This window comes from Schistocerca nitens, chromosome 7, assembly GCF_023898315.1.
Source record: "Schistocerca nitens isolate TAMUIC-IGC-003100 chromosome 7, iqSchNite1.1, whole genome shotgun sequence".
NCBI classification, from domain to species: Eukaryota; Metazoa; Arthropoda; class Insecta; order Orthoptera; family Acrididae; genus Schistocerca; species Schistocerca nitens.
This window is the reverse complement of record NC_064620.1, coordinates 405468512-405481344: the sequence shown is the minus strand read 5'-3', so window position 1 is coordinate 405481344 and position 12833 is coordinate 405468512. Positions and strand designations below refer to the sequence as shown.

Here is a 12833-nt window from a genome sequence, read left to right as displayed (position 1 = left end):
GAGGTGAACGCGATCGGTAAGACGTCGACGTAAGTCCACTACCATACTCTTCACTGTGGTGCAATTATGTCCTTTTGCCACGGACGGTTATCCTACTGGAAGATGCCAACCCTCTCGGGGAAGACATCCTGCATGAAGAGATGCAGGTGGCCCATGCTGGGGGACGTTCTAAAATCTGTAAAACAAAGAATTCGTGTCTCCCTCCATTTCTCTCCGAGTTGCTCTTCATCACCACCGTCCCGTGTCTCCATCTAACTTATAGTTTATTCACGTTAGCCAATTCTGGCGTGTTTTATGTTGCACAGACTTTTGTTTTGTTAAATAAAAATATGGCATTTCAGTCTTTGATCGCTATTTTTTTAATTTTCAGAGACCGGTGTCGGGCTAGCTGCCCATCTTCAGATCATATACTGCAGTTACAGAGTGACCTGTCAGTACAGAACTATTGGTTCGCTGTCATGACTCAGTTTCAGGCTAGCTTCCCGTATGATCTGAAGATGGCGGCAATCCCAGTAAGACCATCATGTCTAGTTTTGATAAAGTTTTGTTTTGTTTCTCTAGCTTTCAGTGCTTTCTAGAGAAATGGCCAGCTTTCTACATTTTGAGCGTGGTGGTGCCTTCCGCCAAACAGTGAGCCTTCACATTCCACTGCCAGGTTGTAAAATGTTTTAGCCAGGAGTTAGCTCCAAAACAGATGATATCTGTTTTTGCTCACGATGTGGCTGGATATCCTAGGGCGGCACCACAAAGACATGGTCAATGGCCGGTGGGCTATTGACCCTTGGTTTTCCAGCCGGCCGCTGTGTCCTTGCGGTTTTAGGCGCTTCAGTCCGGAACTGCGCTGCTGCTACGGTCGGAGGTTCGAATCCTGCCTCGGGCATGCACGTGTGTGATGTCCTTAGGTTAGTTAGGTGTACGTAGTTCTAAGTCTAGGGGACTGATGACCTCAGATGTTAAGTCCCATAGTGCTTAGAGCCATTTTGAACCTTGGCTCTCCCACGACGGTCCTTCCGCGAACTGGATCTAAAGGGCGGTCGAATCTAGTGCCTCTGGCGATCCGTGTGCCTTCTCACTATTCAGAATGCTTCCAAAGTTTTCGCACTTGTACAAGGCAAACAAATTTGCTTTAATAGTAAAAGAACAGTAGTACTGCTGTTTATCATATTCCTACGTCTCAAATATTCCGACCAGATGGGACTTTAATTATGAATTTTCATTCGTTAAGTGACTGTTTCTGGAATAACTATCCCATAACACCCACTGGTGCCCACGGTGCCTTCAATTACGGCCACCAAGAGCCATGGAAGCCCAGATGGATGTCTGCCGTAGCATAATAATGCCACCAACGTCCTGTGACTGTGACGCAGTCCATGTTCGGAGCAGCCGTTCTCCTGGAAAACGTTATTCAACAGACCAGGTGACACGTTTCCATCCTCTGTGGACCAATCTCAACGATCCTGTGCCCCGAGCAGCTGTAATTGATGATATAATTGATGATGATTTTGGGTCAACAAGGGAACATGTAGCAGTCATCTGCTTCTGAGCCCAATGTTCGAAATGTATGTTGAATGGAGTGGTTCAAAATATGTGTGCCTGCACCACCACTGTGCTCAGTCGTCAGGCCTGCCACAGATCGCCACCTATCCTGCTTTACACATCTGGGATGCCCCCAAGTACAACCGGCGTCCTTCAACCACATTCCATAGATGATCAATGACAAATGCCCACGAATATCGCCGTTTCCGAGAAGGCCTTTCCCAGGCGCTGGGCCATAACAGTATGTCCTTTGGTAAAGTCGCCAACGTCAGTGGATTTTGCCATTTGTGGCTCCTATTATTGGTAAAATGATTTCTCTCTGCTCTGCTTATGCTCGTATATTTTTCCTACCGCGTAATGCACTTGCAACGTGACCAGGCAGCAGTTACTCTTGCGGTGGGTAGTGGTCATAATTTTTTGGTTTATCAGTGGAGCCTACATCAGTGAGCAACAGCCTACCGCGCTCTGCAGAAAGTTATATAGACAATTAATACAAGCGATACAGATGTCTTCAGACTCTGTCAGCCACATCCGTGCACCTACGTAGGAGAACTGGACCTGAAGTAATAATCCACATTGTGCACCATTGGTGCCAACGGACGTCGGTGTGGGAACTTAATTTCAAAGATGACCTCCATATAATTGAACATCGTTTAACAGAGAATTATGTGCGGTATACTGATCTTGTCACTGGCCTCTGCGTAAGCAATTCAGGTACAGTTCGACAGCCCGCCATGTTTAAGAATTTCTGGACCAGGACAGTAAGTAAGCAGCTATAATAATAATAAATGGAAAAACACCGTCAAGGAGAAAGACCGTGAGGCAGGGATGAAGACTTTCTCCCTACTTTTCAATCTGCACACGGAAGAAGATTCGACTTAAATAAAAGAATGATTTCAGAGGCGATTAAAATTTAGGGTGAAAAGATACAAGATTAGCTGATGACATTAATGCAGGACCTATTTAGTGGAACGAACAGTCTACAGAATATCCAGAATATGGGCTGAGAGGAAGACGAAGAACGACCAAGATAATGAGGAAGGCATAAATTAAATTAATGACAAGTAGTGACTTCGAAGGAGATTGGGTGAAGAATTTCTACCTGGGATGCAAAAGAAAGCTTTGTTACATAACCGCTTTTCCCGTAACTGATGTAAAACCCAAAGTAGAGAGAGATATCACATTGGAATAAATTAATCTCAACCGATAAATGAAATATGAGTCACTACCGATGATTGCCAACAGTTAACTCGTATGTAGATTACAATTTACTATATTGAGTTGCATGCACTCGTAAATAAGAAGCCTCTTTAAAAAAATCTTGCACATGCTTGTAGCCAAGGGGACGTTCCATGAATCATAAACTGGCAGAGAAAACAGCTACAGCAGAATTCGCGGAGCATCTCTAGGCTGTCCGGGGACAACGGAGACAGTTGTTACTGAACTGCTTGTGACCTGGCGATGCTTGCTGTTTTGGCAGAGTCCTGAAGGAACAACTGTTGTGGACAGTTCTGCTGGCAGTCGGAATTCGCTGAAACACATGAACCGTTAAGATAACATGTTGGAGAGTGTAATGGGCACAGAAGTTGATGGTGCCTTTGAAGATTGTGAGAAATCACCAGCGAATTCAGGGACCCACGAAAATCCCGACTATTTAAAGAAACGTAAAAGCAGCTACCACTGGATACTGTTAATAACTTATGAGTGGGAGTGAGAAATACGATTCTGGTACCCTAATTGGCCATCACACGAATGTGGACAGACAGGTAGAGGGCAGGATACAGCTTTTTAGCTCCGGATATAATGAATTTCGTCACTGGTTAAGCACCTGAAATAAGACTAAGGTTCGAATCCTGCCTCGGGCATGGATGTGTGTGATGTCCTTAGGTTAGTTAGGTCTAAGTAGTTGTACGTCTAGGAGACTGATGACCTCAGATGTTAAGTCCCATATGCTTAGAGACTTAGAGCCATTTGAACTTTTTTTTTAGACTAAGGGAGGAATACCAGTGTTTTTGAAGACAACGTTTTACTAGTCAGTACTCTCTATATTTGTCTTTCAGCCAATAAAAACTACGCGACGTTAGAAAAATGCAGAGAACGGAGTCTTGCTTGTCGAAAGCGCACTACAGAAAGATTCTTGTCCAGCATATTTCGTATTGTAGCGCCACTACAGCGAGACGCCACCTTGGGCAGACTTCACTTCGGCAACGATATACTCTCTTCCAGGCCAAGCTCAACTTAGATGCAAGTTGTTGGTTCAGAGCCAGTGACTGATTCTGGAGCCACTTCAGTCACCACCTGCAGATTATGAGTATGGTGAGATCCGGCCACAACAGTGAGGCAAACTGCAGCGAAAGTTGAGTCATTTTTAACGATATCAGCAATTTCAATCTTCATTCTGAACCCCTGTTTGTAGTTAGAGGTTCAACATACTTTCTACTCTGGTCATAGAATCAAACACACACTCTTTGGTAGTATTCTGTATCCTTTTGCACTTACCTTCGGGAATCAAAGAGCGGGTTTCGTGAATGTTATGTTACATCCAGAAAAGTGTTCATTTGACTCACAGCCTTGATCCCATGCCCAGTTTTGCCAAGGCTTTAGCTTATTATTGTCAATGATTGTCAAACTATTAATTTTGCATTTTCTTGTAGTGAACTGAATTAATTGAAATTCTTCTTTAATTTCGTAGATAACGCATTCCTTGATCATTGTTTATATGTCAACGATTTAATTATTTCAGATATACAGGGTCATTTTAGTATGTTTAAAATTAAAGATCCACATCGTTAAACCACCACCAATAACAAATCAAAAAACGGACAGCTTACAGCATCGCAGGCTAGTCAAGAAGGATAACAGGAGAAATAGACTAGGAAATACGGCATTGCTTGGTAAAAGAAGTCCATTAGTACCAAACATACACCTTACTTGAGGAAGAAACTTATTGAGAATGCATTAGTATGTTTGGAGCCCGGTATTGTATGGAACGGAATTATGGTCTGTGAGAAAACCAGAAAAGATGATTATTGAAGGGTTTGAGATGTGGTGTTAAAGGCAGCTGCTAAAACTAAATGTATTCATAAGCTAAGATTTGAGATATTCCGCAGAACCGGTGAGGAAAGGAGTACGTGGAAAACGGAAAACACGACTAGAAGAGCGGGTATGTTGATGGAGCATGTGTTAAGCCATCGATGAACAATTTCTACGATACTAGAGTGAGGAGTACAGTGAATAAACTGTAAGGGAAAACGGAGATAGGAATATATCCAACATGTATTTGAAGACGTTGGGTGTAAATACCACTCTGGGATGTACTCTGATATGAAGAGGTTGGCACGGAAGATGAACTCAAAAACGTTCAAATTGCTCTGAGCACTATGGGACTTAACATCTGAGGTCATCAGTCCCCTAGAATTTAGAACTATTTAAACCTAACTAACCTAAGGACATCACACACATCCATGCCCGAGGCATGATTCGAACCTGCGACCGTAGCGGTCGCGCGGGTCCAGACTGAAGTGCCTAGAACCGCTCGACCACTCCGGCCGGCGATGAACTCATCGTGGGTCTTATCAAATGACTAACCCACCCCACCTCTCTCTTCCTTCCCCTTAAAAAAAAGTTCGCTTAGGGAGTTTTTGTCGCAGTTTAGGATCAGATTTTCTTTAAATCATATATTTTTAGTTATATTGCCTATTCATCTGAGGCGGGTATTATATTTCACTAACTCCGAACACTACGCAGCATGTACCAACCATATTCGCACATCTTTTAAATGAAGAGACTTCCGACGGGCGTGTGAACCTTCTCGTGGGCGATAAATGGTGAGCTTCGAGCAACTGAAGTCACGTTTTTTGTATTTATCTGCACAGTTTCTGCAAGAAGTGGCAGTTTCTCCACATGGTACTCACGCTGTCATGAATATTCTTCGGCAATCATAAAGCTCGTTTGACTATGGCTCAACAATAGCAACAATTTGATGGAAGAACTTTAGTAATAAAAAGCAGTCCAGATCGCAATAAATTTATTTTTATTTGCGATGTGGACTGCTATATAACGTACTTTCATACATCATGTTAGATGTTTCAGGAAAGTCTGCACTGTGTGATTCATGATTTAAATAATGAAAACTGTACATATTACTTATATTTTGATGCTTAGCACATCGCGTTTCGAGAATGGATGTTATGGATATGTTAATATTTGTAAAGGCAGATGCTATATTTGAAAATTTGTGGTCAGAGAGAAAGTTGTTAGGCAACAGTGTCTGTGTTTGCCTGCGATGACAGCACTTTGGAGTCGTAGAATCAATATTCAAGTGCATTTGTGCATAGTGATGATTTGCATGTATGTGATATTCAGTATAATGGAGGAGGCACAGTATCTTCTAACCGGAAAAATACGCAAGAGAGGCAGAAAATCACACACGCGAACCTCACCAAACATATTCATAAAAACAAATGCACTGTAAGTTTGCTATATTTAACGAGGTTATTGGATGTGTTGGTATGTAAAATGATATATCTGAAGAACGGTGGCCAGAGAAACAGTTGTTAGGCAACAGTATCTGTGCGAAGCGCTGTGAAACCGTAGAATCTTTGACCGTAAGTAGTGGATAGCTGCGGAATACAGAAGCCGGGAGTTGGTTGAGTGTACAGTGTAATGGATGGACGCACTTTTGGAACTATGTGAATTGCAGATTTATTACGAGGAGGAATGATGACTCAGAACAATGGTTGAATGACATACGGACATACAAAACGTTTTGAGATGAAGAATATAATTTAATTAAAAAAATGCGTTCATGCATTACATCGTACACTTTACGAATCCCCCGCTGCTGCACACCATTGTTATGCATTATTGACTGTCAAAGATTCTACGACTCCACAGTGATGCCATCGCAGCCACAGGCACTGTTGCCTAACAACTGTCTCTCTGACCACAATTCTTCAAATGTATCATTTGCCTTTAGAAATATTAACACATCCACAACATCATCAAAAAATAGCCATCTTACAGCACTTGAGAATAAATTCTCGAAATACCTTGTGCTAAGCATCGAAACATAAGTAACTGGTGCAGTTTTCGTTATATAAAGCATGGTTTGCTTTTTATCATTAAAATACTAAGTAAGAGCGCTGTGGTTCCTCAATGACGTCAAAAATTATAAAGCAAGAATGCTTCTCATTTAAAGTCGAAAATCTGTTCCAACAAGCCTGCGACGTTCCTTCATTTATGCTTCTGTTCAGCAGTCAAGCAGTTAGAGGCCAATCACGCAGAAATTCATTTCTTGTTGAATTCTTACGTTGATTGAATCTTTGTGGTCTCAGAAGGCCGGCCGATGTGGCCGAGCGGTTCTATGCTCTTCAGTCTGGAATTGCGCCACCGCTACTGTCGCAGGTTCGAATCCTGCCTCGGGCATGGATGTGTGTGAAGTCCTTAGGTTAGTTAGGTTTTAAGTAGTTCTAAGTTCTAGGGGACTGATAACCTCAGATGTTGAGTCCCATAGTGCTCAGAGCCATTTGAACCATCTGGTCTCAGAAGGTTTGATATGTTCATCACTTGTTGACTTTTCCGACATTCCTGGCCTTGGATGAAGTATACGTTAACGGCAGAATTATACCAAAAGAAGTGATAAAATGACGTGTCACTTCATGCGGCAAACTCTGTATTGGTTTTGGCGTATTTAGATGTTTTGTGTTGTAACTTGCGGTCTGCCGTTTCAAGGCAACGGCGCATTTAAGATTCATCACAAATACGTCACTCTTATAATCAGCGATATAAGCATCCAATGGATACTATAATAACCGACACAAAAGATGAAAGTTGCATGTCTTCATGTAGCGTAGTGGATAAAGATGAAGATTACAAAGTTGAAGAAAATAGTTTCGTGTCTTGCTATATGTTTTTTTTTCCTTCATAGCGTTTTTAACACATACTCTCTTAAATGTAATACCCGGATGTTCTGCAATGTTCGGTGTTATTTACATTTCCGTTCGTTTAGAAAAAGACGTATGAAATAAATATTCGGCTGCTTATTTTCGAATTTGTGGCGATTTCAGAGCATATGGTTAGGCAGGAACCTAAAAGGGCAGCTTAAATCGCTGCGAGTGAAAAGCGCAGCAATGTACTTCAAGTTCTTCTTTGTCACAAAGATTTGGCTGTTTATTTCCTAGTGTACGCAATGTTCACGAAGAGACAGATACTTCGCAGGTTACGGCCAATGGCACTTCCGGCTGGCATGATTCTGCCGATAACTACATGTCTTGGTTAAGCATGGACGCTCACACGGCCATTACGAAAACAATTACACCTGGGAGAAACTATAATAGCCCACTGTTAAAGCGCGAAAACTTCACTGTTGCACTGTGGGTTCCTATCTGGTATTTCCGCCTAAGCTTTGATCTCAATTTAAGGCCTTTGCAGCTAAACAGCTACAGTACCTGAGGCCTGTTCAAACTTCAAGATCTCTACTTGAAAACAGATAACTTTACGAATGAAATAACATAAAATGCACTCCTCCTCCTCATGTCTCCTATTGCAGCTTAACGCAATTTTTGGTATTGTTACGCCATTCAGTCATCAGAACTACCAACCTATGCATTACTTGTGGTATGTGTCTCGTATTTAAAGTTTTGTTTCCTTTCTTTAGAAAATGGGAGGACACAACAGTAAAACGTGAAAAAATAATTCAAAATTGTATGTCTTCAATTATAGCCACCAGAATAACGTAAATATTTAGAAGTAAATTATATAGCAAGTGTTTAGAATTGTTTTACATTTTAATGCAGCACATTTCATATAAAATTCTCTATCGTCTGCTCATTTTCAGGAGCACCTGACGCTGCCGACAAAAAAGAATTAGTAACTATTGAGAGTGCACAGTAAGTAAATCACTATTATTACGTGACTTTTATCCATAATTAGCCATTTTCATGAGTAAAGGCATGGAAAAAGTTAGCAGTCCTTAATTTATACATAATCATGTTGTTTTCAGTACCTGTGCATGAAGTTACTTGAAAAAACACAAAAAACCTAATGACTTTTTGTATCACGTTAGACTTTCAATCATCTTCAGTTGCTCAGGTGATGATGGGTAAAATGCCGAAACGCGTCCTACCGTAAATACAGTTATTTAAAAAGTGATTTGGTTGTTGTATTTCTTCAAGTAACTCCTAATTTTCCGCCGCTCGTGGTCACGCGGTAGTGTTCCAGCTGCCCGACTACGGGATCCCGAATTGATTCCCGGCGAGTTGGGGATTTTCATCTGCTCCGAGCTGACTGGGTGTTGTTGTGTCGCCTTCATCATCATCATCATCATTATCCCCATTACGGTCGGGGGAAGGCAACGGCAAACCACCTCCATTAGGACCTTGCCTAGTTCGGCGGTGCGGGTCTCCAGCATCGTGCCCCTACGCTGTGTCAAGAAGCATTGGACTTCATTTCCATTCCAACTCCTAATTGCTGTGGGATAAAATCTGTTCAAATGTACCCCGATATTTTCCATTATCACTCGACCGGTATTCTGCGTAAATGGCAAACATTGCTCATATCGGTCCAAACGAAGTCCTTTTTTGTAAAACAAAAAGAGAATCTAACTTTTTCCTAACATTCGCGTGTAACGTAACATACATCTTGAAAACAATGATGTAACCGATTTTTTTTCTTCTTCACACTAAAGCATTTATCCATTAAGTAAAAACTTGGGAAACTTTTGTCATATGTTTTCTTCAGTTGTTTCAGTTTTGTTGAAAAGCTCTACGGAATATTTGGAATATACGTTGATGATTTTCCCTATTTGAAACGATACTTTTTAAATATATTTCGACAATTAAAATAAAATCGGATGGAATACCTTTACAATTAGATTAGGCCATCTATTGTAACAAGAGCCGGCCGGGGTGGCCGAGCGGTTCTAGGCGCTACAGTCTGGAACCGCGCGACCGCTACGGTCGCAGGTTCGAATCCTGCCTCGGGCATGGATGTGTGTGATGCCCTTAGGTTAGTTAGGTTTAAGTAGTTCTAAGTTCTAGGGGACTGACGACCTCAGATGTTAAGTCCCATAGTAGAGCCATTTGAACCATTTTTGTAACAAGAATTCCATTTTGTCCACTGTCCCTATAAAACTCAAAGTCTTCAGCTTGTAACAAGAAATGGCTCACTGTGGCAACTAACAAGAAGCTACATACCGTTAAAGTGGTCTAAGATTGGATGGCAATCTTATCTCCTCTTCTCGAAGGGATTCTAGTATCCTTTGCCGATTACCGTACTGCCAGGACCTGACTCATGGGCATATCGTCAGTGGAGAGGATCCGTCCCGCTGCCGGTGTGACTCTCCTTTGTCGATGGCCCGTATTCTGCTGTTACGCCGCAAACAATTAATTTGGTGCAGCGGAGCAAACGTTAAGACACCTGCCACAGCTGATGCAAGGGGTGCCGTATAAGCGGGTCAGACAACGAGTTGACCAAAGGTTATTACGTTGAGGACCGCTGCTGATTCAACTAGCACAGGTGTATGACGCCAGGCGGTACTACATAACAAGGCGCATCAGGAGTGATAATACCAACGGCACAACGGAAACGCATAGCCATTGCAATGGTGGGCCTGTTACTTCACACCCGAGCCACAAACTTCTTGTGGCTTACATCATGAAAAAAAATGTTCAAATGTGTGTGAAATCTTTAGGACTTAAATGCTAAGGTCATCAGTCCCTAAGCTTACATACTACTTAACCTAAATTGTCCTAAGGACAAACACACACAACCATGCCCGAGGGAGGACTCGAACCTCCGCCGGGACCAGCCGCACAGCCCATGACTGCAGCGCCTTACATCATGAAAACCAATGCTGTAGCAAATCGAAGGTCAGGCCAAGAACACATCATTTTCAGTCACAGGTATCGCAGACTGCCAAGTACCACTCCTGAGAGGGTACCTACGTCGACCCATGAGTCTATCAGTCTCCATGGCTCATCGAGTCAGCCTCGGCATAGTCTGCCGCTGCTACCTGCAGCCCTACTGCTGGTACCAAGTCCGATGCTGGGGACTTAGCGCTCTCTAACCTGTAAGCCATTTCAGCTGCCGCTGGCCTTGCAGTCTGAAGGTCTCTGGATCTCGTACAGGCCCATGCAACTATTCATCCGCCTTCGTTTGGTCACGCAAACTCCTGGCTGCATACCTCTGCCCTGGGCAGACATTGCTGATGAACCTGATGACTGGGTGTTGCGTGATGTCCGTAGGTTAGTTAGGTTTAAGTAGTTCTAAGTTCTAGGGGACTGATGACCATAGATGTTAAGTCCCATAGTGCTCAGAGCCAGAGCTGATGAAACTTATACACTGGGTCCACACGTTAAAATCGCACACCATGTCGCACATCATCCATGGCTCGTTGGCCACTAGTAGGCAACGCAGTTGAACCAGTGGGACACCGACTTGTTGGTGACAGTGGCCTGGCATTGCTGTTGGCATAATCGCTTCCTCACCTGCAAGACACTGCCGAGCCCCGTGCTGACCACAGCACCTTCCCCTTCAGTTGGTGTACGGCCTTCATCCCGCAGGTGTTGGCCTCCCTGGGAATCGGCACAACTACTGTAGACTAAGTAATGAATGTGTGGCGTATCAATGCTGTTTCACTGATGACACGTCGGACGTCTACCAGCCACCCACTCACCGCCCCACTGCCACCCTGCTTAGGTGGTGGACTGAACTCCAACTAACTCATTCCGTCACCCACCAAAAGGGCCGACCACACTGGTCGCTACACCACTCTTAGCGAACACTGAAGCATGACAACTTTGTTTCTATTGTTAGGCGACGACGTCGAAGAGGGCGATCTGGTTTTGCGTTTTATTATAGAGAGTGGTTTAAAGCCAGTGTTTGGCCGGCAAGGGCGTGGTGGCGTAAAGTTCCTTAGTCTCTGCGCCAATATCCTGGGTTAAACCGCAAACTTGTCCACAGTGTCTCATGAAGTGAAGGCATGTGACACTGTTGGTAGTAATCCGTCCGTCGGATAGGGTCGTTAAGTTCGGCGGCCCCCTTGGTGCTATTCTCGAGGAATAGGGTATGTGCCAGCAGTGGGTTTCACTTTCTGTCTCATCATCATCATCATCTCCAAGACTAGATCTACACTACGCAACACATACACCATTACAGTCATCTACACTTAGCAGATACACACGCACACACACACAGCTCTCATACTTCGTGAAGGAAATGTGTCTATGGGCGCGGAGGTTATGGAAGACCCCGCCAGTTGGGCATCTGAACATGTCCTTCGGGGACTCCCAGCCATTCTTGCCATACGACTTTACTTTTTTAATCTTTTTAGTTCTAGTTTTGTTTTACCTTCTTAACCTTCTGTGACTTGAGCACAAAGCCTCTAGTATCGCAGCCCGGCGGAGAGCACTGAAGTGGATCTCGCATGCTAGCTGAGAGTTTTTACAACTGTGAGCATTAAAATCGCCTTTCCGCGGGGCCACGTACCATTCTGCCGGGCATTTGGAGCTCGTGCAGCGACGCGGGATCCAGTGGCATACTCACTGTGCTACCATCTCATTGTCGCAATACTCCGTCAGGTCTTGGTCTCTGCTTTCGCTACGTCTCAGGTTCCCTCTCACTCCAGATTAATCGTTGCACTATCTTTAATTCCGTCTCCACTGGTCCATTTCCTCGCTGATTTTTCTGTTCCTACTCGGCGATCCACTGTTGACCACTGAACAGGCGGCCCACTCTCATCGGGTTCTTCGTTCCCAGCGTTCTGTCTAATTCCGCTCACAAGAAAGTCTGTAGTCTATAGTGGTTCAAATGGCTCTGAGCACTATGGGACTTCTGTCAGCAGTCCCCTGTAGTCTATAGGAACTAACGATCGGCAATGTCCATTAAAACGAAGTCTTTGTGAGTAGAATCCCACCTCCGTGTGCAGGAATATACCTCCAAGGTAAAACTGACTGACAGAATCCGCCAGAGGTTGGCAACCTAAATTACTAAGCAATTCCCTCAGAACTAGCTATAAAAACATCCAGTTTGACTGCTCACAAAAAGAGGTTTCATTTTCGTCTGTCTAATGTACTCTTCGGGGTGGGAGTCTTTAAACAGTAACTATGAAGAACTTACATCCTCACTTTTCATAAGGGTACCGTTATCGATATCCTTACCAAGACGTAATGCGGAATGGTGCGTCTAACGTGAGCTGTGAGCAATCATAATCCTTAAAACTTTCATTTATTAACACATCAGAAAAACAGTTTTACAGTCCAAGTCAAAACTTAATGCAACACTATGCGGCAATATAA

The 12833-nt window shown here is 43.5% G+C and overlaps 1 protein-coding gene across 2 annotated transcripts in view; it reads left to right on the top strand.

Annotated features, from left to right (window-relative positions):
• LOC126194977 (ATP-binding cassette sub-family G member 1-like) overlaps positions 1-12833 on the top strand; it is an 803933-nt gene that overhangs the window by 312843 nt on the left and 478257 nt on the right. The window contains exon 3 of one of the 2 annotated variants that reach the window (XM_049933383.1): positions 8375-8426. The exons of the other annotated variant lie outside the window; for it this stretch is intronic. The gene's annotated coding sequence lies outside the window, so the exon portion shown is untranslated. The remainder of the gene's footprint in view (positions 1-8374; positions 8427-12833) is intronic. 2 annotated transcript variants of the gene reach the window in all.